General features: G+C 32.7%; 1 pseudogene across 1 annotated transcript; it reads left to right on the forward strand.

Moving 5' to 3' along the window:
* The first annotated feature begins 929 nt into the window (after nucleotides 1-929).
* On the forward strand, nucleotides 930-27,727 carry LOC143236113 (betaine--homocysteine S-methyltransferase 1-like; annotated as a pseudogene). Its single transcript, XR_013019492.1, has 10 exons — nucleotides 930-1,087; nucleotides 1,748-1,845; nucleotides 4,704-5,004; nucleotides 5,096-5,260; nucleotides 16,592-16,701; nucleotides 24,509-24,641; nucleotides 24,884-25,002; nucleotides 26,019-26,148; nucleotides 26,382-26,564; nucleotides 27,225-27,727. The product of XR_013019492.1 is annotated as a betaine--homocysteine S-methyltransferase 1-like (transcript).
* Nucleotides 27,728-27,808: the final 81 nt, after the last annotated feature.

Genomic DNA, 27,808 nt, shown 5'->3' on the forward strand with positions numbered 1-27,808 from the left:
TAAACTAAACTCCCAGCAGAAGTATTATTTTAATGGTTAATATTAATAGAATGTTCTAAACTGATTAAGGCACTTTAACACACAACTTAGAATAATGACAATTTTTCTTAGACATGTAATTTGTTTTTCTGTTCCAAAAGCAATGATAATTGAACTCCCAAAATTTTTTACGGTTGTCAGTTATGCTTTTGATATGTTATTCATTGGATATACTTTTATATTTAACAACTTGACAATCTTATAGAGCAACAAAGTCAAATGTAACTTTTTCATTGAAGAATAGACAAAATAAAAGATATGTAGTACATTCATATTAGATTGCTTTGATTGTTCCTTTTCAGGCCTTTTTTTGTGTTGAGAAAAATTTTAACATCTTGCAATTCACTACAATTTGTAAAAATTAAATAATTAATATAATAAATGCTGATAAAAAGATATAGGAATTTACATTACTTTGGGATATGAAGCCTTTTCAAGAGGAAACAATTCCAAAGTGAGTTAAACCTATACAAAAAGCGTTATGTATTACAGTGTTTCATAGAATTTTTATTTAGGTTACGTTGTTATAGTAAGGCAATGCTTTATTCCATTGTTATGTGTTCAATACATAGAATATTTTCATAATGATAAGAAAATTTTATGAGTACTTATGCAGTAATTTGAGTTATTAAAAATGTCTAACTAGCAAGTTGTAGGAGACTAATCCTTTACTTCATTTGTAGAGAACTTTTGTAACAAGCAGTTCTCAGGTTTAAATCTGAGGTGAGGGAAAAATATATTATGAAAAAATAAAAATACCACTCTTCTTGTATTCCTTCTTTTGTTAATCTATTTGTTATATGTATGAAAGTTTATTTACTACTTTCCCTAAACTTAAGGATTGAATCTTTGCTAATTTTTTTAGACCCAGTAAAGCTAATAGAAATCAGACTACTTTGCCAAATCATGGAAGGACAGAGCAGAAACTGTAGTAATTGGTGGAGGGGTTGTTGGAGTGAGCATAGCATATCACTTAGCCAGACTAGGTATGAAAGATGTTGTTCTACTGGAGAAATCAGATTTAACAGCTGGTTCTACATGGCATGCTGTAAGTAGAAAATGGTTTGTAAATTTAAGTTTGTAACAGTAACACTTTTTTCTGATAACTGTAGTTGAGTGCTTTAAGAAATAACAAAAAGATAAACAAAACTATTTTACCAATTTAGATCTTCCCTCACTCACAAATCTAAGCAAATACATCATCCAAATTAAGTATCACCCTTCACATCCATATTCCTATATAATGAAAGTGTAAAATAATTTAAACTAATTGTGCATTTCACATAATATGTTAAGCTTTTACATAAGTTTAAGACTGTAAATGTAAAATAGAAGCCCTTTTACTCCATGATTGAAATTATTGACAGAAAGAATGATCTTTCAAACCCCTAATAGTCTTCAAACCTGAAACAAGGTTTTCACTTATTATTCTACATGCCAGAGAATTTTACAATGACATAATGTAATAGTTATTAATTATTAGAATGTCACTCACAGCTGTTTTGATCTTGTGAACTTGTAAATCTTTACATCATAGGATATTTTCATAATATATAAAATATAAAAAAATAAAAACAGAATTTACAGTCTACTATAATTGAGGTTCTCAAATGATTGACATTGAATTATAAAGTAAGAAAGGTTGTACAACTTATGGTTTATTGTAAGGTTTTTTAAGAATTGTTTCTTTCACTTTATTTCTTAAAAGCAGGACTTACAACTCTCTATCATGGAGGAATTAATATGAAAAAGATATACTACTACAGTATTGGATTTTTAGCACAGCTTGAATAAGAAAATAAGAAGGTTTGTAATTTCTTGATAATATTTTAATTACAAGATACTTGATAACAAACTTTTTTTTTCTCTTGGCATCAAGCCTGTTTCTCTCAGGCATTAAAGTAAAAACAAACGTGAAGCTGTTTTTTTATGAAAATAAACTTTTGCTAAATCTTCTAAATATTCTATATAAAACTCAGATGTTTTCCATAATTGGTTAACAGGTATTGTTATATTGGTTTGTTTTTTTGTGATATATGGATAAAATATATGTTAAATATGTGACATTAAAGTTGAGCATTGTAAACATGAAATACACATGACCTATTAAATTTACTTATCAAGGCAACACTAAACTTTGTTTTGCTCTAGTTTCTTATACTGATGTTAGTAGTGTTTTTTATTATCTCAAATATTAGTATGTGCAACTAGATAGCTGCTGAACTGAATTATTACCACTTTCTTTAATTTTTTTTTATTTGTTTTTCCAACAACACTTGGGCTATGATTCTCTTCTAAGTTGAAAAATGAATATAGATTTATCCAGATATTAGATAATATTTCACCAACTTATTCTGTTGTGATCTGTAGGGAGCCAGTATATAAATCATAGATATTGCTTCTAGGAAGCAAAATAAATCATGACTAGGATACAGCATAGCAGAGTAAAGAACATACATTAGATGTCTATTTTCATATAATGCACATAATGACTTACAGATCTGATATTGTGGTTGTTAATGTTTTGGGCTGTAATTAAACTACCTCTACATAGTGACTGCTACCACGTTTCCTGATTATTGTTTAATTAATTGAAATAAACATTAATTACAGTCTGTCTTTAGCAACAAAACAGGAATGTAATATCATGAGAGTATAAGAGTGTTTTTCTCAAATTAATTTTGTTTTAAAGTCATTCCAAGTTAGATTTTTGGTTTTGTATCAGAGTTAGTGTTTACTTCACAGTTTTTATGGTTATTTTACAGTATTTGGTCTTTTCTGTGGAGTTCTTTTTTATTGTTTATTTTATGTTTAACTATCATATGTCTACTTATCATCAAAAAAGATGTTTCATCTCTTTTTGTACTTGAGTTATGAGCAAGACCAATATACTTCAAAACAAAAATTTTAGTACACCCAAAACAATGTGGTACAATAATGATTGACAGTCTTGTTAAACAAGCAACATGTTTTTACAGATGTGGATCAGTGTAAGATCTCAGGTGTTTCATATTTTTTCCTTTAACACATGGTCAAGATAACATTTCAAGTAACTGTATTTTGTTCTTCTAATAAGTGATGGTAAACATTACGTCTTAATAGATGGATGTTTGTAAAAACGTGGATAACAGAGTGAAATCTATCATGTAATTTTTATTCAGACTCAAACAGAAATGTTGGTAACAGATTCAACAAAATGACCTCCTCGTGCTTGTTATTCATATTTTTTTCAAGTTGCACTTTTCAAGAAGTCAATGAAATAAAACTCTCTACACTAGTAGAAAGTTCATAATAGTAAATGCTTAATATAAACATAAGACTTGCATGTTTCGAAACATGAAAAAACTGATACGATTAATTTTACAAATTGCAGCATCTGTTGACTGACTCTCATATTGGGCAGTATTAAACAATTTTTATCGTTGCTTATATTTTGGGCTGTAAGTAATCTGTTGGGCTCTAGGTTTGAAAGGCACATCTTACGGAAGAATGAAGCGTGTGCAGGCTGGAAATATGCACCCTGTAATTTACGAGTTACAGCTGATAGATAGACTGAAAGAAAATAACAAAAATTGATAGTTTTGCAGCCCTTTTTCTAGACATCAAGGAAGATTAGCTGATCTTTAGATGCAGTTTTGTAATAATTGATTAGTTCTGAGTTTTTTTCAATTTCTAGTATGAGCACGATAGTGTTTTAAATGTAAAGGCTTCTAATTTCAGTTGAACTCATCTCTACATAATGATAATTACTGCACTTTTTGGTACCAATAACAGCTTAATACACAAGTATGAGCTGTTCTTTCTTCAATAACTGGACACTTTAAGCAACTATGGTGTTAATGTATTAACTGCAAGATTAAATAAGTGTTTTTTGATATACAGTTTTTATTTGACACTTTTTGTCCTTTTTATCTGTCTATTTTAAAATGTAGTGTGCTATTGCATTTTTTCTAGGAAAAGTGAAACATGATTACGTGCTTAAAATGAGAAACTGATTAATCGTATAATAAAAGTGGTATATGCTGTTGTATATGAAAATAGAAAGATAAAGAACTATGTAATTGAATTGTGATTTTGGTAGTTTGTTTGTCATAAAACATAACTACTTTTAGGTAAAATTAATAAGATTTTTAGATACCATAGGAATCAGGTTGTTAGTAAGATGATTTTAAAAAAATATTTTAACAGTTAATTGTTTTTGCTTGTCAGTTTAAACAATTTGAATCTTTAACATATTATAGGGCCAGATGAAATATTTGAAATGTTTCCTTTGTTAAATATGAATGGTGTAAGTATTTTATGACAAGAAAAAAATTACCATATAGCTTTTATTTTAGATTTGTGCATATTTTTAAATCTTAATATATTTTCTCAGTTTGTTTAAACACATTTATTTAAATTGTTGAACTATTTAAACAGTTATTTGCAAACTAGGCAAATACAGTAATTGTGCTTTACATTCAGGTATGTGGGATAATGTCTACCAAAATCAAAATCATGTGCACAAACTAATTTTCTTAAGAGTGTTAAATCTGAGAGGTTTGATAACATATGTTTTTTCTTAACACAGCAGGATTTCCTATTTTGTAGTGTGTTCTCTGTTTCTGGCCTACATTAAGATTTTTAAAGATATCACAGTTTTGAGTTTCTCTTCCTATTTTCAGGTGCCTGTTCAGGGATACAGACTGTAAACTGTGCCATAACCATGGAGAATGTTGATGAAATTAACTTGGATTCATAGAAGAAACATTAAAAAATGAGTCATTGGTTTTTGCCTTTACTAAGGTGCCGTATAAAAAACCTAGTGTCAGTATCTTCAAGCATATAGTTCAGTTATTTTGTGATGTGTTGTTTGACTGAAATAGAATGGAGGATGGCTAAATCTTCTCATTTTTTAAAAGCTGATGGAAGATTGCAGAATAAAGTATTATACAGTATATTATTTTAGAGAAAGGTTCTGTGCAAGTAAGTAGATTTTAATTTTTCAACTCAAGAATCTGGATAGTTTTTGTGACGATGGCATGATTAGTTATTTGTATATATATATTCTTTTTAGATTCTTGGAGGGATCTTCAACCCTGCTGATGGCCACATAGATCTTTATTATTTTACAAGGCCATGGCAGGAGCTGCCCAGAAACATGGAGCTAATATCATAAAAGGGGTACCAGTCACAGGACTGAAACTTAACAATGGCAGATGGGACGTTGAAACACCAAAAGGTATCATAAATACTAAATATGTAGTAAATGCAGCAGATGTGCAAACTTGACACAAAATAATTTTTCAGAATCAAATCCACATATGTGTTGCTAAGTGGTAATCAGCCTTTGAAGTCTATCATGTCATGTTCATTTTACTTAAAGTTGTTTAACATTTATAGTGAACACCTTAAAAATTATTGACTGGCATGTTTTATCAAAATTGCCCTTAGTAGTGCTTAAGTAACCTAATAAGAAGTTAGAATGGGTGTTTCTGAATTCACATTCTGAAGAGTTTAGAAACAAAGATTCCAATACAGTGCTTACCTCAACACACAAGATTAGCTATTCTCATTTGGTACTTCTTTCTAACAGTGAATATCTTTACTAATGCATGCCACAAGCCTAATTCTTTCCCTTTTGGAATTGGAAGATTCCAGTATGTCTCTCTTCCAAATCATCATACATCACTTGTATTACTATAAGAACATGACATAGTGCATGTAGCTCCCTCTGCACTCCTCTACTTAACCTTCAGTTCTTGTTTGGCAGGTATAGAGTGTAGACGTCCTTCTTTATTTCCAGTTTGGGCTTGAAATGATTTCTCTCCTTTACACTTTACTTTGTTCAATTTCACTTTAATTTTGAAAGCATTTCTTTATCCGTGTTTTGTCACCAAATCGTTTACTTGTTTGACAAAATTCAAGCATGCATTCTGAAGTTGACATTATTTACTTTTAGTCTGCCTTTTTCTTCTGTAACCATACTTGAGGCCATAGGTACTGGTGATTCTTTGGGGAATTTATTGGTCTTTGTTTTCCATCTGTACCCTTTGTATCTAGCATAGTTAATGAAGATCTCAACAGCTTCCCCTCATCCAAGCATAAGACGTACCTTTCTTCACCCCTGCCTATTGATTTTGTTTGGCCTTTGTTGGTTTCTGAGGAATGTATTTTTCAGATATGTGATTTTTTTGTCAATTGCTCTTTAATGTTTAATTTTATGACCTTCATCCTTTCCTTTTTCATTAGAAATGAAAAGAAAAGGAAACAATTCACTCTTCACATCTTTAATTTCTTGCTATGGTTATTGCAGTTTCTCTCATTCTGTTTGAGATTCATCTGTAAGTTACAGAAAGATTTCCCAGAGGTGTCTCCTTTATCTTTACTTTCCTGTTTGCCCACCTGTCAACTTCAGTTCTGACCTTACAACTGTATGTTTTTGGGGTTTTTTTTAAGACATTTTGGATTGTTATGACTTATTTCATGGACCCTATTTACGGGCTCCACATATGACCCTGTTGTTGCAATGTTGCATATTTATCATTGTTCTTGGTGTCTAAGACTTGTCCAGTCCGATGATTTTCCATCCTTTCTTTACTGGTATCACATTTGTCGCAATCTGCACCACACGTGCTACCACTTTTTCTCAACTAGATCTTCCCTTCTATGTTCTTGCTTTTCCTTATTTAGCTGTACCAGAGTTCATTGTTTTACCAATGGTGTAAGGCACACCAATATCAGTTCTATAGTCTGCCCCATGAGTCTTGGTCCAGTTGGATCTCATCTGTTAACCTTGTTCACCAGTGCACCTCCTCTATACCTCAATCAGGTCTTGGTCTTTTCTCATATAGTATATTTATCCCTTTCTTCCTCCTCCCAGGTCCATGGGAGGACTAATCTAAATGCAAACTGCAAATCTCCAGCTTGCCTATATTGTTCTTTCTCCTCAGGACCTCTGGTCATGCCAACATCTTTCTTTGTCAGTTGCTTCATTCTCACCTAACAGGCCTTTAGACCTCTGCTGTTTGGGGTGGAGGTATTTTAATCTGTTTGGAGTTCCAAAATGGACCAAAAACTGGAGTCGGGTTGATGATCTATCCTATCTCTTTGGATTTGTTTACACCTCTTAGATCATTAAGGCATCCTATCTACTCTGCAATGGTCTTTTGCTAAAGGTCTTTGGATGACTGCTAATGTTGTCTTCAATGTATATCTCCATATTCCACCCCAGGGCATTGTTGTCCTTTTCATCTGTTAGTCCATCATGGGATGGTGTACTGATTTTGCACATTTCTCTTTCTTGCAGGCCTTGGCACCTTCCATCTTGGTTGGTTGGTGTAGCCCTTCACTCTACAACTTTGTGACCTAGGATTGTGCTTTCTCTTTTCCTGGGATGACTTGCTTCTTCCTACTGTCCCAAGTGCGTTTCTGTCTGTCCAACCCATTAGCTCCTTTTCAATGGTACTCACATTGGCTGGTTTTTCAGCCACTTGAAATTATTCCATTCATTCTTCTCAGTCCCTAATTTTTTAATGGTCCTTAGTCACCCTTACAAATTGGGCACAACTTTTACCTTTTCACTTTATTCTCTGGTATGGGTCTTTTGGCACACCATTTCTGCTCACTTCTCTTCTCTTACAGTGGTTCTATGACTTTTGAGGACAGAGTCTATTATGTCTCCTCTCTTATCCTTTGTTTGAGCTCATCTGAGGTCCCTTTAACCTGATCACTATGACCTTCTTGTAAGTAGGTATGTAACTCTTATGAAAGTTCTTTATAAAATGAAACCAGTTGATGAAATAGTTTAATTTTGTCTTGAACAATCTTACTGTCATGTAGCTTTAGAAAAATAAAAATTTAATTTAGAATTTTTCTACTATTTATAACAAAACATTCATTATTTAATGTAGTTATCTGCACTCAGACTTGAAATAGTTCAGATGCAATGTAATCTTCATTTTGGGCATAAAAGTATTATTTATTTATCTTATAGTTTTCATATTTCATTTACACAGTCTCTAGAATCTCTTAAATGAATATCAAATTTTTTTATAAAGTAAATATTTATATTTTATTTTACACTTTCTCTATTATATCATTAACTCTAGATATTATAATTATATTCAATGTACAGTGCAATGAAATAATTAACTTTAAGAAGAGAAAATATCCACATACCATTTAAATGTTTGTGGAGTATTTTGTAATTTTTTTCATATGAATAATTACACATCTTTATATTTTCCAATTCTTTGTTTTTTATTTTTGATACAAGTATGCCAGTCTGTTCCTGACAATGTGACCCTATGGTGTACTGTATCATTATAGGGCAAAGGTTGTCCACAGTTACTTTCACTAGAGCTTCCATATGCAAATGATGCCATTTTGCTTAGATATTTCCACAAATAAAACTACATCAAGTTGAATATATACAATCATAAAATTCTCAAATATGCATTTATAAACACAAATAATACATAACTATTTAGAATATAAATGTTCAATCTAAATGCAAACTGACTGTTCAGTAAACTAATACATATATGGTGAGAAACACTTGTGAAGCCTTAAGTATGTCTCAAGGGATCAATAGACTAAGCTTCTTTTCTATCTTATGCTACAAATCCATACACTGGTAGAGGTTTCTTCAGGTTATAACTGAATCATGTAAAATCTCTTCTATTTTTACTGGTTTTAAGCACACAATTGAAATTCAAACGGTATATCTAAAATTGGCTGGTATGGGTAGAAAAGTCAATAAGCCATTTTTACATATATATTTTTCTTTACAAGTGGGTTTTCTCATCATCACGGATTATCAACTTCAAACTATCAGCTGGGAATAGAGCTTTGATTTTTCCAAGTGGGTGTGGTTGACCTTAAGCTTAGAAATATTAAAATTTAAAACTACCATTGAGAAATTCTTGAACATTTTCCAGACACTAACGAAAGTCAGTTGGAACATGAATTTGACCTTCTATGGCAACAGTTTTCATTATATTCTCACAGTATCATGAATAATAGCTCATGAAGTTTAGACTTGTAACCACGAGCAGAAAACATTCCCCCAAAATCTTGTAGTTTTAATTGCTGTTTTAAATGGTTTTTTTTAATAAAGGAAAGAAAATCAGATAGTTTAAAACTTTATGTTATAACATACGTGATAATAATAATTTCATTAAAATACATTTATAATAAAGTTTTCCTTTTCTTATTGTTAAGTTTACCACATTTATAACTAAGTCACTTAATTAAATTTTTAATGTTACCCAGTAACGTGTACAGAAGGGGGTTTAAAAATGGTATTGATGATGTGGGGTTAATGGAATCTTGCTTGGGATTCTTTGGATTCTCCCATTTCCCTTCTTTACTACTGCATTGACTATCTCTTTTGGTGGTGAGTCCTGGCTCGTACTTCTACAGAACATACTCCATACTCCATGAACAGCTTTTGTTCTTTTTGCAGAAGGGACTCTTCATGGCTGTAATGCATGTATTGACCACACACTGACTTTGGGCTGTTGGTCTAAGGTTGTACATTCTCTTCTTATCTCCAGTTTACAGCTCTTTGCTCTTTGCTGGCCTTGGGATTCTTGTTTCCTATTTATAGGGGTCATTTAGTCATGTTTTAATCTGACCACGTAACTTGTGGGTCATTCCGTGTCAAATGATCCAGGGAGCTGCAGGTGACCTCCATAGAATGCCTTGAAAAAAATTCACATGTGCTCATCTACCCATATAATGAAAAATTGCCAAAGATTAGATAAATATCTCTAATAGTTTCCGATTTACAGCCCTGTAAAATTTGGTTAATTTTCTTTTATTTTTGGCAAATTCATTTTTAGGCAAGATTGGCTGCATGAAACCACAAGAGTATTGTTGGTAGAAAGCTGAAATATGCTACACTGACTGAATTAATCTCAGATAATTCAAAAATAGTCTCAAACCAAGTTTATCTCTCTTAGGATTTGCATAGTGAGGCAGTAAAATCACCTGAAAACCCAAAATTGTAAAAAACGTTGGTTTATGTAATAAGCCATAGATCTAAGACTTAATATGATACAAAGCTGAATTTTCCTTTCTAATTTCCTATAACATATCAGTTGATAAATCAGTAATTGTTGTAATTAAAAGTCTGTTAGATCTCCTGTAAAAAAATTTAGCTGCATTCAACTTTTTATGATTTAGCTAAAAATAGCCCTACTTCAGGCCACAGTTTGACCATGTCACCAATTATTCAGCCTTTTCAGATTTTTTCTTATATTCATACGCCCCTGAATATGATCTACAAAAAAACATCAGGATGGTTTTCAACCTACTTTTTAAGTTATAATTCTTAAACTATCCTCTGACCATACATTTTTTTATTTTAAAAAAATCAGTTCAGGTGTGTTACTGTGTGCAAATATATCCATACAATTTTGAAAAATACCTTTCAGAATTGTATGTATTCCACTGAAATATTCTAACCAGCCTTTCACAATGTTAAATAATGAAGTTGTAAGAAACAAGAAAGAATTAATTCATTTCTGAACAAGTTTATGGGCATAACTAGTTAGATCACATTACAATGCAAATATATTGTGTATGCATTACAGTTTTGCAGATATGGCTGAGTTTAAGATACATAATATAATAAATACAAAGGAAAATCAGACACAAAAAGCACAGTGCTACAACAGGGGATAACTGAAAAAGATTATAGTCACACCAAACTTAAATAATCGTCACAATGAAATGTTTCAAAAACTGCTTTGGCGATAAATTAGCGTTAACAACATCAAATAAATATTGCTTTGTTCAGACAGCTTGAATAAATTTCTAAAATTCGAGTTTGATTATGTTAAGATCACTTTGACTTAGAACATAGCGGTGAACACTACTGCTTTGCATGGTAGGTACACTTATCAGAAAGGAATCCAGCTTTTATTTTTTGTGACCTTGCAGGCCATGAGAAGAGTTTCTTTCTAGATTTCTTCATGAATGATACCAACACATTGGAATGTTCATCTTATCTATCTTTTATGTTTCCCACATACCATTCAGGAATGTATGTCACATATTTCCCTGGCTGATAATTCTCATTGCTATCATTAGACCCTATTTGAGCTGCTGCAGCATCACTTTCACTGCTACTACCAACAGTTACAACTGTGTACACATCATCATCTGATAGCCTTCTCATATACAATTTGTTGGTAGAATAAAGCTATGATGTGACCTAATACCTGCCACAGTTTTGCATTTTTCATAGCACTCAAGTAGATCAAACTTTACACAATTCTGCAGGACTAATTCCTCATTGACAAGAAAGAACTGAATGCCCTGAATGTGGTCCTTTGTCCAATGGTACATATCACAGACTCTTAAAATTTGATAATTTATTATTTTTCACAACCTTGATCTTTTTGAAGATCATGTTCAGAGATGTAAGAATATATGGTAAAGGCTGATTAGAATATTTCAATGGGATTCATAAATTATTTCAAAGTTGTATGGATATATTTGCACACAATGACACACCTCAATTGAAGTGTTTTTTTTCAAGTAAACAACATATAGCCAGAGGATACTTTAAAAAATAATAACTCAAAAAGTAGGTTGAAAACCATTCTGATTTCTTTTTTGTAGATTATATTCAGAGATGTAAGAATATATGGTACACATCTGAAAAGGCTGAATAATTGGTAACGTGGTCAAGCTGTGGCCTGAAGTAGGGCTATTTTTAGCTACATCATAAAAAATGGCATGCAACTAAATTTTTTTACAGGAGATCTAATAGACTTTTAATTACAACAATTGCTGATTTATCAACTGATATTTTAAAGGAATTTTGAAAAGAAAATTCAGCTTTGTATCATATTAAGTCTTAGATCTATGGCTTATTACATAAACCAACGTTTTTTACAATTTTGGGTTTTCAGGTGATTTTACTGCCTCACTATGAAAATCCTAAGAGAGATAAACTGGGTTTGATACCATTTTTGATTTCCGTGAGATTAATTCAGTCAGTGTAGCAAATTTCAGCCTTCTACCACCTTTACTCTTGCAGCTTTAAGCAGCCAAATTTGCCCTAAAATGAATTTGCCAAAAATAAAAAAAAAATTAATTAAATTTTACAGGGTTGTATATTAGAAACTATATATCAATAGAGATATTGATCTAATATTTGCCAATTATTCATTATATGGGTAGATGAGCCCATGTGAATTTCTTCAAGGCATTCTGAGGGTGTCACCTGGAACATTTTCTAAAATCTTGATAATTTGACATCGAATCACCCTTGTAGCTCATATTTTTTTGATATGCCTATTCATGATTCTGTGTTTTTCCACTTCAGTTTAGTTTTATCATGTCATGTACAGGGTGTCTTCAGATTTCTGGCAGATCATTTTCCCAGCTGGAATGGTGTCTTCATTTCTTGTTTTCACTGACTTGGCATTTTGTAGTTTATTCCTCATATTGACACATTTATCTTCTTTATCTTTCACCAGTTGAATTTGGCTCCTGTTCCATATTATTGGATTTTGGCCATGGATGCCTTCACCTGGATTTGGTTGAATATTTTTTCTTTCGTTTATCCTCCTCTCCAATTACTTTTGTCAGTTTGTCTTCCTTCTCTCTAACATCCCATTCTTGGTGCTTTGAATTACTCATCCATAGCTTTCTCTTGCTCCATTTTCAGTTGTATCTCCCTTACCTGTCCCCTTCTTTTCTTCTTTAGTCACTATCACTGATTCTACATCCAAACCATTTCATCCTTTATTTTCATGCAACACTACTATCCAGTCTTTGACAGTGTAGTGCTATTTTCCCATGAGGTGTCATTTATTTTTCCTTACTTCACACTTCAGTGCAGCATGGATGCTGGGTAAGTCTTTTGTAATGATTTCTTCTCTTGCAGGGTATCTTGCTTTGCCCTTGAATCCCTTTCTTTAACTATTAAATCTGCATTATACGTTACAATAACTGTGCCTTCTTGTCCATGGCTTTGCATAGTCATCATATAGATGGGATGTTCCACAATTTCACATGTACTTGAATGACCTTGTGATATTTTCTTCATAAATGTGCTTATTCTGGGTCATACCACCCATGGACAACACGAATAAAACAAATGGGATAGCTGCTCATCCCAATCATGCCCTCAGTGGTGCTTAGTGTAGTCTGCTTTTCAAAATAAGAATTTCATGGTCATGCATTGCACTGTCTCTGGTGATTACAGTCTTCTGACTCCCTAGCACATTATTTCCTCTCTTTTTCAAGTGGAGTATGGGAGTCTTTGCTACTTTCCAGTTCCAAGCCTCTGAGGTAGAGGACCATGGAGGATCCCTTTTGGATGGGTTCCACACAGATGGCTATAACCATTCAGTTGAGAGTAGGGCAGTAGTGTTCTGCTGCTGTAAAATAAAAGAAGATGTGGCCTCCACTAGTATTGAATATACAGAATGGGTGTCCTCATTTTCCCTCACAAATATTGGATACCTCTAAAAGAAGTTTGGGATTGAGTGAACCAATCCTCACACTTCTTTACATCAGTTGCTTCCATATTTCATTTGCACATACAGAGTAGGCCCTTATCCTACCCTTGCAGGATGTTGGTTTCCTGCACAGGAGATTTTGAATTTGAGTCAACCAATACACCATATATGCAGTTCACTCTCTTGATTGGATGTCCTCGTTCTAAGCTTGTTGGTTGTCATTTCCTGCAAGTGAGTAGAAATATCCTGGTATTTGTGCAGATCTTAATCCTAATTCCTGTGTCAGAGGTGAAATAAACATGGTCCTTATCCTTTCCTTGCATGAAGTTGGTTCCCCATATAGAAGGTATTGGATGCTGGGTATGTGCCCTTGTGTTTCCTGAATTATATATATAAAAGCAAAGTGTATACCTGGTTCAGAAGTGGTGTGGTGCCCTCCATTTTTTCTCTTGACCAGAGGTATTGTACAGATGATTTTAGGGATATTTCTATTTTTCTTTTGCACTGGTTCCTCTTCCATTTCAGTATGGGATTCTAGCTAATCTTCTGAAGGTATTCAAGTACCGTAATGGAAGCTAGTCTTTTCCTACATTGAAAATGTATTTCCGATAAGTACTTACCTCTTCTCCTACCTCCCATCCTCCCACGTTCTGCTATACTTAGAAGTAAGGGTAGGGACCAAATCAATGGTCATGTTCCTATTGGTTAACAAGTGACACAGGACGATTTGCACAAGAGACATGTTGGGATCTTCCACAGGGGAAAGGTGTATTGTGTATGGCATACATTAGTAAAAACGTTCACAATTAGAGGGCAGCATTAAAAAAGAAAAGCTAATCTTGTGAGAGGAGATAAGTACCTTTCAGAAAAACATTTTCAGTGAAAGAAAATTATAACATCCAGAGACAATGTAGATGAAGAAATGACCAATAACTTATTTAAATCTGTTGACAGTATTAAGGTTTTCAGTGGTGCTAGTTATGAAAAAAAATGCTTCTGTTTTACAAAAGAATTTGGATCATTTATTGATGTGGGCACATAAAAAGCAGATGGGTTTTAATTATAATAAATTTAAGATTATGCATGTGGGTTTTTATAATTAGAAGTGCAAGTATAAGAAGTATAAGTACAATAAGTATATAAGTGAATAGGAATATCTTTAAGAGTATTGTGAAAGAATGGATTTTTGCTGTAAAAGTCAATCAGTCTCTAAAACCATCTAAGAAGTGTGTCTTTGCGCGAGTGACAGGTAAATAGAATTTTACCTACAGAAATAATGAATACCAATAAAAATATGTAAAAGGTAAAGTTTCATTGCTGTTGTCACTGGTTAGGTCATATTTGTGTATTATGTTCAGTCTTGAGGTTCTCACCTAAGGAAGGACATTGAATTATTGGAAAGGGTTTAGAGAAGGGATACCACAATGGTACCCAGGATTGAGGGGTTGTTATATGAGGAGAGGTTAAAACTTGTGAAGTTATTTTATTTTGAAAAAAAAGAAGAGTTAGAAGGGATCTAATATAGGTGTTTAAGATTGTAAAGGGAATGAATAGTTTCGATACATAACTTTGTTTTCATATTTAATGGCAAAAAAAGTAGGACTATGGGACACAAATATAAATTTTGGCAAAATAGGAGTCATCTTCAGCAAAGACAGTTGTATTTTTCTAACAGGATGGTTGGCTTTTGGAATGGTTTGCCCTAGGATGCTGTGGAGAGAATAAATTTAAATGAGTTTAAGAATCCGCTTGATAAGTATATGAGTGATAGGGACTGATTTTAAGAAATTTAAAAAATTATTTATTAATAATAGTCCAGTAGATCACTTGCTGTCCCTTAGTATTATGTTATTTTTAAATATTAGAGAAAATTTCTCATTTTGAACTTCAAATTTACAAAAGTATACTTTATCAAAGATAAATTTGTAAGGTTATTGTGCATTAAAGAGTATATATGTCCATATCAACATGAACACATAACATGACAAGTTTATTCATCACATTTATAATTAACACATACCTAGTTACAAAATATTTTAATATAAAATATTACAAGATATTTTTTTTTCAATATCTATTGGAGACTGCTTACAACAGAAGTAATTCAATGTAATACTATACAACATTACAGAGTTTGTTGTATTTATTCTTTCATGTGTTACAGAAGCTTTATGTAAAGCATGCTATAGCTATGGTCCAGGCACCAGAAGAGCATTTCTCCCCCACCCAAATAGATTTGTGTAGAGGAAGAAATTAGAGTGGCAGTAGTCACTTTTGAATAGAGGAATTGTTATGAGGACCAAAACAACAAGGATTTTAATTTAATATGTCATTAAAATTTGCAAAAAAAATGTGTTTATTGATAATGGTTAATAGTTATTCAGTAACAATACCCTTAATGTGTAATTAAGCCCCCCAGTGGCACAGTGGTATCTCTGTGGATCCACACCACGAGAAACAAGAATTTGATACCCATGGTAAGCAGAGCACAGATAGCCCATTGTTCTGCATTGTGCTTAATTTAAATCAATCAATCAATGTGTAATTAAATAATATTTGATGATAATAATATATTGGGTTGAGGAATAATTCGTGAGCGTTTTTTCAAGTTAAACAAATATATTCATAAATGAAACGCTTTTGCAAAATATTTCATGTCATTTGGTAGATAATTTTTTGCTCTAATAGATGGTGTGTTTGATTTTCATATGCCTTTAATTTTTTGCTTTCATTTTCAGCTCATTAAATGGACTGTCAAGTGGACAAAATCAAGCATTTTCGACACCATTTGCTTTTCGCATTTAATTTCTTGCAATTTCGTTTAAAACAATGCATACTATATACCTAGGTATTACATGAAATAAAGTATCATAATAAATGTTTTGGTGTAATGTGTTTATGCATTGAAGTATTGTATAGTCTTGCATGTAATGCTTGAATGAAATTATTTAAAAACGCTCACGAATTATTCCTCAACCTAATAATTCAAAAATACACGTTTGTTATAAGTCTTTCCCTCCACCAAAAATAAAGAAAAAAGATTCTATACCATTATGGTATAATGTAATTGTCATTGATCTTTTATCTAGGTTTTTGGGCTCATGAAATAGGAAAAATGGTTGGTGTAGAATTTCTGCTTGTTCCAATTCATCATCAGTATTTAATGACATCAACTATACCTGAAGTAAAGGAACTAAAGGTCTGTTCTCTTTGGTAATCTCACACAATGTGTGCATTTGTACATTGTTTTTAGTATTAGCTTTAGTATAATTAATATTTAATAGTTACAGAATCGTATTTTATGAGCAACATCCCAAAGGACTTTATTCCTTTATTACGTACTGCTAATATCCAGACCAAAGTGGTAGGACCAATAACATATGCTCCAGACCCAATGCCTCTTATTGGCCTTACCATGGATTACCCAACTTCTGGATGGCTGCTGGTTTTGGGTAACTTCTGAAAGGTTATTTACTATTTCTATTTGTATATAAAATACACAAAATTTTGGTGATTTATGTACTTTTTAAAATAATACAAGGAATATGTGATTTGAATATGAATTTAAAATTTGCATTTATATATGTATTTTTATTCATGAGGTTCAATCTTTTTTATATACATCAAGCAATTAATTTCTGTTATCTATGATTTAAACTCATTGGATAAACAAATATTTCATAGACATTATATACATGTTTCACAAATACATCATTTATTACATTCATGATGTCACTAGTAAAGGCATCATCAGGTGCAGTTGTCTTGCTTTTCCTCAATTCTGAAAATAGGATTGAAAGAAAAAGAAGAAATAACAAAATTACCAAATTGCTGCAGATTTATGAACACAACATAACACTGGATGCATCACAGTGGACAACTGCAACAACAATTTATACTGAAAGAAATCCTACAACTTATCCTGCATTGTGGCAACTTATTAGTAATGAGCAACATTCTTGTTAGGTTATTAATGATCCTCCATTCTGTAAGAGTCATTACTGTGATTTCAAGAATTCCAAATTCACATATAAAGCCCAGAAAAGTTTTTTTTAGATTCTGCTTTTAAAGTTGAATTGCATAGTTGTGAATGTTTTCATCATGAATGGTTATTATACTCACCATCAATTGTTTTAATCTACTGCTTTGTGTGTGGGGGTTAATTTCTAATACAAACTCAACTTTTTCTGCAACAAGTTTTGAAAATGGGATGCATGCAGACAGTAAAATTTCTAAACATGAAATTGGCTTCAAACATTAAAATTGTATGCTCTTTTACTAGTTTCAAAAGAGACTTGGTCAAGTGGACTCGGCCTCAATAAACTGGTTCAACGAAAAGTAACTTTTTTGGCGAAATGTTCTAAAAAGAGTTGTTGTTCTTGTAAAATTCTTTACAACAAGAGATTTGGCACCTGTGGAAATAATAAAACTGTAGGTTCACAGTACAATGGCAATTATTTGGGAGCATTAGGGTTGCTGATCAAGTTTGATTCATTTTTCAAAGAGCTCATTGAAAAACGTGGGAATGCTGGTAAGGGAAAGTCCTCACACCTTTCTGCAAATATCTGTGAAGAATTTCTGAACCTCATTTGTGATGAAGTGTGAGTTGAAATTATTTTGGATGTTAAAAAGAGTGAATTAGCATTCACTATGTATTGATCCAATTCCTTATGTATCCCATGTTGATCATTTAACCTTTACATGTTCGTTAACATGCTTCGAAAAAACATCTAAAAATTAAAAAGTGTCTTGTGATGTATTTCAATAGTGTATTGAAAGATGTTTCATGTTTTACTTTACACTGGTATCTTATTTGTCGAAATTAAAACTACAAACCTAATCCAGGGTAAATTCTTTTTATATTAGTTTTAACTCAAAGTAAATCACTTATTTACTCTTGTTTTGTAATGAAGCACAATATCAATCTCGGATTTACAAGGTGTATTAAAACGAACGAATTTAACATAATAATAAATATCAGTTCTTTGATAGATTGGCAAATAAAAGAGAAATTGATACTGATGACAAGATATGTAGAAATCTAACACAGAGAGATTACTATTTTAAGCTCAATTCTGAGCATCCTACATAAGATCACTTTTACTTCTCATGAGCATACCGTCTTTGTAATCTTAAAATATCTCGACAGTCACCCTGTATTTCACATTGTTTTTTTAACCACTACCCAGTTTTATTTGATTTTATACTTTCAGTACATAGACTAACAACAATATTAAACAACATGATATGTAAGCTATTGTTGGAATCTGGTGTTACCAAAACACATTGTCCTTTCTGTATATTAGAAGTTGTTAATCTAAACGATATTTTCCAATACGTATTTTCTGAATTCGCCAAAAATTCATTTTATCTTAGCTTACTGAAATTTGATGGGCTCAGAAATGAATCTACAGAAGTTTGACTGGCTAGACTACATTTTTTTTCTGCTTTGTTGGTGAAGCTTTATTTCAAAATATTTATTTCAATTAGCTATAAAATATGAGGTTAGGAAAATGGTCCCCAAATTGTACACCGCTGCGCCCTGGGGTGAATCCGAATATTCAAAATGTTTTTAAGGGAAACACAGCGATATCGACACCTGGCGGACACCGAGGTTGTTTTTCTTTTTTTGTATTTTCGGCTACGCCAGTAACTTCTCAAACTTTCTCGTTTCTTAGATTTTGTATATAAATAATTGTCGACTGTTCGGGTCCATCAGTGATTGAAATAAGTGAAGGGTGTTGTGATCAAGTGTCTGCGAAGTTCAGTGAATTATTTTGTTGATTTTTAATCCTTGTGCATAAAAATGAAAAAAAAAAAACGTTTTGAACATTAGTAAGAAGTGTGGGAGTGAAAAAAAGGACGGCGAGCCACAGATCAATGGCAGAGTTGTGAATGAACAGAAATATCGGAAATATGACGATAGTTATCTAGATTATGATTTTATTTCGGTAGATGTCAATCATGAAGATTGTCCACAGTGTGTATTATGTCTAAAAGTTTCAGCTCCAGAATGCATGCATACTTCCAAGCAAACTAAAACACCACCTAGAGACCAGTCATCCTAACATGGCTGGTAAATCTCGTGATTCTTTTACCAGAAAGTTAAAAGAATTGAACGAGCAAAAAAGGTACATTTTTGAAACAAGCATCAATACCAAGCAATGCTTTGCTAGCATTTCACAAGGTGGTGTATAGAGTCGCGCAATATAAAAAGTTTCACCCATCGCAGAAGAACTGATTTTACCAGTTGCAGTGGATATGGTAAACATTATGATTGGTGAAACTGTGGGAAAACGAAAATTTCTTTCAAAGGTGCCTTTGTCCACCAATACTATTAGTCGTAGACTACAACACATGACTGGAGACATCAACGATCAACTAATTGAAAATAAATAAATAGAAGGAATTCGGGTTACAGCTAGATGAGGCGACGGATAGTAACAAGGATGTTCATTTGATTTTCTATGCACAGTTTGTGGATGGTGACAAAATTGTGGAAGACCTTCTCTTTTGTAAAAGTATGACTGCAGTACAAAAGCTCGAGATTTGTTAGAGATCCTTGACCCTTTTATGCGTGAAAACAATTTAGATTGGACTAAGTGCGTTGGCGACTGTACCGATGTTTGTCACTTGATATCCTGCTGTTATGGATGATTGCAGGCATTCATTCGAAGCATAAACTCAGTTTCTCAGAAAGCCATTTATTTTTTCTTGCATTTGTTGGTGTTGTATTAATGTTCTATTTAGTAGATATTATCTACTTTGTTCTCCAGGACCGAAATGTGTTTTACAGACTTGAGAGCAACTAATGATCTTTTGAAAATTTAAAGCTTATATGATGGGTCATCCCAAGTGTGTCGTTGTTCTGTCACCTGGGTGACATTTAAAACATTTTCACTTTGCATACGACAGGATCCAGTAAGGGAGAAACTTGTAAGTGAAATAAAACTGATCACACCACAATGTTCAAGAAGAATTACACCAATTCTTGAAGTATTTCAGAGGTATCACTGCTAAGATGAGGTGGACAAAGGAACAGGCTGTTTGATGTTTCTTTCTGAGATTAGATGATCATGCTCTAAATTCTAATGACCATCTGGGCAAGTGGCAGAAGGACGATTGAAAATTGTGTTGCTGAATAGATCCAGAGGAAAATCATACTAAATTGTGCTGATTACAAATGTATTAAAAGACCGCCTAATAAATTTGCAGAACAGAACTTGGAAGTGAGAGATATCTATGATTTCAAAATCTGTATCTGTCATGACAAAATTTTATGTAGTTCTTCAGAACTGGCCATTGAAGAGGAATAAACCTAGAACAACAGAAGTAGTACCAATTTTGCCAATGAATGTTGCTACCCAGCTGCCTCCAGCATGTTGGGGAAGACACAAATAAAAGACTTTAAACCATTTATCCATAAGTCCCAGCACATTGATGAACTACACTGGTTTTACTGATTATATAAGGCTAATAATGTTTTCCACAGGAAGATTTATATATGAGACAAACACCTCAGCAAATGCTGATGTCTCTGCTTGAGTATCCCATAGGACTGGATGAGCAAAGTAACTGCTTTGCTAATGGACCTGTTAGGAAACAGAATAGGAATAACCTATATGATTCTAAACATGAAGAAGACACGTCTAGGGTAACTTGTTTCAGCCTACAGCTTTGGAGATGAAAGGTAACATACAAAATGAGCATTTTGTTGAACAGTGAGGTATAAAAGGTCATCCATATTGGTCTCTCGAACAGTATGTCCATAATGACTAGAAATGAGTGTTGGATGCTGTGGAAAGTTTTTCAAAAACTGATTGATCACAAGTTGGTTTGTTTGTTTTTGAATTTCGCGCTAAGCTACTCGAAGGTTATTTGCGCTAACCATCCCTCATTTAGCAGTGTAAGACTACAGGGAAGGCAGCTAGTCATCACCACCCACCGCCAACTCTTGGGCTACTCTTTTGCCAATGAACAGTGGGATTGACCATTATATTATAATGCCCCCACGGCTCAAATGTCGAACAAGTTTGGGTTTATGATTGTGTGGGCTGAGGGAATATTAACTGGTGAGGGCCCTACATCCCATGTAGTTTTACAAAGAATAAAATTATCAATGGGCTTTGGGGCTGAACCCCTCTAGCCCCTACCTAAATACGCCACTATCCAGAATGTTATCTCTCGTCAAGTGTGTGTTTTTTCTTATAGTAAAGCCACATCGGGCTATCTGCTGTGTCTACCAAGGAGATGCGAACCAATAATTTTAAGCGTTGTAAATCCGAACCGGAACTCCACTGAGAAACGTTCTCGTAAAGAAATGACAGCCGACAGATGGTCACCCGCTGACCATAAATTTCAAAGGTTTATGAAATGCATGTATGTTTTGTATTTGAGATATAAAGGTTTATTTGATATTACGTGTGAGTTTTTTATGCATCTATATTAAGAATCAACCTTCAAATTGTGAATAATTGCTTATTTCTACTAACTACAAGTTTTGCTTTGTGTTGTTGTTTTGAGTTAAGCACAAAGTTACACAATGGGCTATCTGTGCTCTGCCCAACACGGGTATTACAACTCGTTTTTTTGCGTTCTAACTCCGCAGACATGCCGATGAGCCACAGTGGGCTTTTGTTTAGTGTAAAGAAAAATATTTTGTTTTTTGTTCATTTGATCAGAATTACAATTATATCGACGTTGTTCATTTCGATATTTTATACGATGTTCATCTACATAAAATTTAGATTGATTTTAGTTTTTGTTATGCAATATAAGGAATACAGACAGGAACGGATTGATATTTTAAAGGATCAGTCCGGTCAGTATCATTCATAACGATCTAGTAATTTTTTACGTATTGTGTACTGGCTCAACAATAATGCATCAAATAGCTGGTGGTTCAATCCACTCCTAAATACAAAATAAATGCATTATAAATCGAGTTTATAAATATCTTTCACTGTAATAATGTGAATATTAATTTCATTTATGAGGTTTATTGCTTGAATTTAAGCACAAATTTACAGTATTGGCTATCTGACTTCTAGCGTTGTAAATCCGCGGATATACTGCTGTGCCATTGGGTACATTTTCTTGTAAGGCAAACATTATAAACATGTGAAATTGCACCTTCTCCGACTTTTACCATTGCAACTTTTGGATGTGATCATTTGTGCCATCTTCTTGATCATAACTATTAAACATTATAATCCGAAGGTCGCGGGTTTGAATCTCCGTCAAACTAAACATGCTCGCTCTTTCAGCCGTTGGGACGCTATAATGTAACAATGAATCCCACTATTCGTTGGTAAAAGAGTAGCCCAAGAATTGGCGGTGGGTTTTAACGACAATATGCCTTCCCTCTAGTCTTATACTGCTAAATTACGGACGGCTAGCGCAGATAGTTCTCGAGTAAAGTTTCTCGAAATTCAAAAAAACAAACTAACTAACTTACAACTAAAATAAAGAAAACATACCCAAGTTGAGCGCCTTTGCTAATATATCGATACGTTCCGTAAAAAAGAAAATGGCCGTATAAGATACCGATATAACAAAGAGCTGGAACAATCATTTAAGACACGACTAAAACACAATCGTAACATTATCTTTAAATTTTTTATAGATTTTTCAAAATATATCAGTGAACATGATTTACTACTCACAGTATCATGATTAACTTGAAAGTTCCCTTGACTGTAATTAGCCCCTACATTGGAAGCTCCACAGTAAACACAGTTGTGTTGCTGATGCTTCCCCTTTGGTCGAGTCCATTTTCTTAAGGTAAAGAAGTATACGCAAAAATAATACCTAAATTTGTATCTGTAATGGGAGATGATTGTACAGATAAACTATATTTGATATCAGAAGCCTAGATAAAACAATAATGAAATTTAGGGTATCTTAACTTCTTTTACCTATCTAAGAACGGTTATCTAATATTATTCCTTACCTATTCTTGAAAATGGGAATAGTTAATCACATGACAATCACTGCCTCCTCTGGTATAAATAACGTTTAGCATCACCATGTCGCTCACATCAAAGTTGGAGGAAGTGGGAATGTGAAATATCAACAACCAATAAACGAACATAAAGAAAAGAAAGACGCCGAAATTTTTGTATAATGGGACCTGTTCAAGATAACAAAGTAAGTAACCACCAATGTTTATTGCGAACGTGTTTCATATAACCAATAAAAATTAATTTGAAGGGAAACAACGAGTTTAGTAGATCGCAGAGCTTTGAACTTTAAAGCAGCCTGTAATAAATGAATTCAGTTCCTATTGTAGTGCTAATATGTACTTCATTGCATGTATTTTCACTAACAGTATAGTGTTCGCGAACATATTCTGGAGGAAGAATAGTTAAACGTACTGCTTCTAAGTTTCAAGAAGAGGAAATATTTATAAATTTGCAAATTGTTTGGAGAAAATTATAATATTCTTGTATTATAATATATCTTCTTAGATATTCTTATAATATCTAAGTTTAAACAGAACTGCAATATTTGAAAAATAATGTAGTTAATGTATTATAAAGTTTCTTTCTTTCATTCACGAGTTGGTATTAATAATAGCAGGAAAAAGTGATCTGTTAATGTTAGATGACACTTGACAAAATAACTGTTTATCATAAGGAGATGTACGCTAATAGGGGGAAATAGGTATACAGGGGCGTGTTTTGTAAAGTTTTAACCTCGATCAAAGTTTCCACATGTAAATATTAACACACGTAAGCAGTCTGATTTAGAAACTTATCTATTGCCAAACAAAACTGTTTATAGACAACACTTGTAAGTCAGTGAATTTTAGCTATTGTATAACATTTTGATTTATCTTCCAAATTATTGGAATATCACATTACTGACATGACTGATAATCCTGATGTAATTAATAAGGAAATTTCTTTGATCAGAAATTAATATATTTGACTTCAACAAAAAGCTTTTATATTAAAGTTAATGAATTTCGACTCAATCAAGTTTCCTCTTTTTTAATAATAAAGAAGGAATTACTGCAACTTTTGGAAGAGGGAGTGGTCATTGGTGATGGAGGATTTGTGTTTGCTTTGGAGAAACGAGGTTATGTGAAAATAGGACCTTCGACACCTGAAGCATGCGTCGAGAATCCAGAAGCTGGTAAGGAAATTTAGGGATATTCATAATAATACCAATAACTTTAACTTTTTTCAATTGTATATTTTTTCAGAATTTTAACTTTAATATTTTAAAACCCAAAAAATTAAAAATTAAAACAACGATGCCTTATTCTCAACCACGAGCATCTTGAGAACGTTTATAATGTTATGGATACTTGTCATTAAAATGCTGATTTTTATGCCTTTTTTATATTTCTTTTATTTTTTCTTCCTGTTTTGTAGTACGTCAACTTCATAGAGAATTTCTCAGAGCTGGTTCAGATGTAATGCAAGCCTTCACATTTTATGCCAGTGATGATAAAAGAGCAAACAGGGGAAACGAAGCTGGAGCAAAATTTACAGTAAGTGTGGATCATGATTTTTACATTTGTTGCTTTCACAATGTTCACTTACTTTGCCAGCTTCGCAGTTCTAAATATGTTAGAGAGAGAAGGTGCAAGAACTTCCAAACAAACAATGTACTTGATTTCTCCAGTGAATGATTTTCTTTCTTTCTTCCTTAGGTTTAAGTTTCTCAAGTGTGGGGTGTGGCCCAAAAGGAACGAAACTCACTAAAGACTTTTAAGTATCTTCTCACCTGTGCTCTCTTCTTGGGTGATGTCTTCCTGTGTGTATCACAGCTAGTCCTGACAAAAGTTGTTAGCAATGAATAATAGAGAAGATGTATACTAGGGTTATTTTTGGTGAGTATAATTTTGCATCCCCAGCATTTGCAATATGGGGTAAGTAAAAAAAAATGAAGAATCTGTCAGGCAGAAATAAAGAGAAGGTGCATGAAGAATTTCGAAAATAGGTCAGTGTTCACTGAAAATGGAGTCGATTTTCTTATCTGTGAGGTATAGTACAATTATGAATTTCTCTAGTGCTGAATTACTTCATTAATAATAAAACTTGAGCTGTTGAGTTATTCAGAAACATTTCAACTTTCTAAGCATACAGAGAATGAGGAAACTGAAATAAAAAACCCAACTTAGTATTTCGTATTGAATATTATTAGATACATTGTTCTAAACATACACAACATTTTCATAAAATCTCATTTTAAGGTATAAATATGACTAAATTTCTCCTATCTATGCTTTTTCCAAATGAGTAATACATTGTTACAAGTGTTGTTTTAAAGTTTAGATAAATATGTACAAAAAGTAAATGCTACCAGATCTTTAGTTTTGTTTCTGGAGTAGTTCTTTTGTGGTCAGCTGAATATGAAAATTTTCCTCCACGACTGCTATTTTAATGTGTTTACAAACTGGTTCCATATGATTAAGCAAATTCAGTTACACAAATGAAGGGCCTTGATTGGTTTCAGTTCTAAACTTCTTTCTTGCAAAGAATTACTCAAGTGTCTCTTTTACAGAATTTTGAACATGTTGAAGAGATAGTGTAGGAGACAAAGTTACCTGTGGCAGCAAACATGTGTATTGGTCCTGAAGGTGACCTTCATCATACATCGTGTGAAAAGTGTGCAATAAAGTTGGTTAAAGCAGGTACTCGTCAAATTTTTTTCTTTTTTGTCTAGTCTTGTAAAATAATGTTCAACCCATTTCTTAAGTTTGCTCTATACAATCCTAAGCATTATAGGTTTTGTTAAATAATTTACTTTGATTAATCTTTGGTTAGATATCAAGCATGTTCTTGTACTTTTCACCACAATGTTTTGTGTGTTTTTTGTATTACTACAATGTTAATGTGCTTCTAATTTCTTGTTTTTATCACGAAGATGCTGATGTAATAGGAGTGAACTGCCATTTTGATCCATTTGTATCCTTGGAAGCTATGAAACTTATGAAGAAAGCTCTGGATGTTGAAGGACTCAAAGTCTACCTTATGTGTCAGCCTATAGCATTTCTTACTCCTGATGCAGGGAAACAGGGCTTTATTGACTTTCCTGAGTTTCCATTTGGTAATTTAATTGCACCTGAACTCGAAACATAACTTCTAGAAATTCTGTATTCTTAAAGTACAGTGAGTATCTTTTGAGTATGAAAATTTGCAATATTAGTACCAAAAGTATAACAATGAAATACATATTTTAAAGTGCAATTTTAATTATTTACTTACTAAAAGCAGGAACGTTTGGAACATTTTTCTTATATTTTTCTTAATAGAATGACTACGATGCAAATAATTTGTAGCTTCTTCAAATATAATACATTGTATTAAAACAAACTCTAATAGGATATCTTGCAACATGGCAGATGATTGCCGTAATATCATTAGTTAAAATACTGCTGCACTGGTTTAGTTATTAAGACTTTTTTGCCATATATTCACATTGATAGGCAATACTTCGGATATTCCTAATTCCAAGACATGGAGCTACATGAACTACAACTATACTTCGTATTTTCAATCAAAGCTCTTGTTTATAGAAAGTATTGTGATGCAGTATCTAAAGTTATTGTCGTAAAATGTCTTTTAAAATGGTAAATTATTATCCAAGAGGAAGACTATGTGAGAAAGTTTCATCATTAAATTTACATAGTTCAGAAAAGCAAGAGTAGATAAATTTCAAAAAATAAGTTATTTACTGTTGGCTTTTATATTTAACATTGGAACTCAGGATTTGTTCAAGATGGGGCATGCACCGTTTTGCTAGGGAAGCCTATACTCTTGGAGTCCGTTACATTGGTGGATGTTGTGGTTTTGAACCATATCACATCCGTGCTATTGCAGAAGAGCTTGCAGAAGAAAGGGGGAAGAAACCCAAAGCATCGGAGAAGCATGACATGTGGCGTGAAGGTGATGCATACCAAACCTTGGGTTAGAGCAAGGTAATGTTCTTAGTGTATAGATGGATAACATCAAAAGAAAATTGTTTTATTTATCCAAGAAGAATTTCAAGAGGTCTTCTCGTTTATAAAGTCTTAAGTTTGAATTTTGTTATAATTCTTGCAATATATTAAACTTTAAAAGTTTCCAATCTAAATGCATACTCTAAAAGGTATGAAAAATGTATACCAAGAAATGCTTAATTTAGTTTATTTTAAATATATTTTGACGTCTTTTTTTCCAATTGTATATATATATATTTGTTTTTAAGTACGTCAAATAAATGTTTTGTTTTTTTTTGTCTTTACAGGTTAATGTGTGCTTTGTTTGATTATCACAAAACTACTATACAAAATAAGATGAGTTTCAGGAATT

Source organism: Tachypleus tridentatus, chromosome 13, assembly GCF_004210375.1.
Source record: "Tachypleus tridentatus isolate NWPU-2018 chromosome 13, ASM421037v1, whole genome shotgun sequence".
In the NCBI taxonomy this organism is placed as follows: Eukaryota; Metazoa; Arthropoda; class Merostomata; order Xiphosura; family Limulidae; genus Tachypleus; species Tachypleus tridentatus.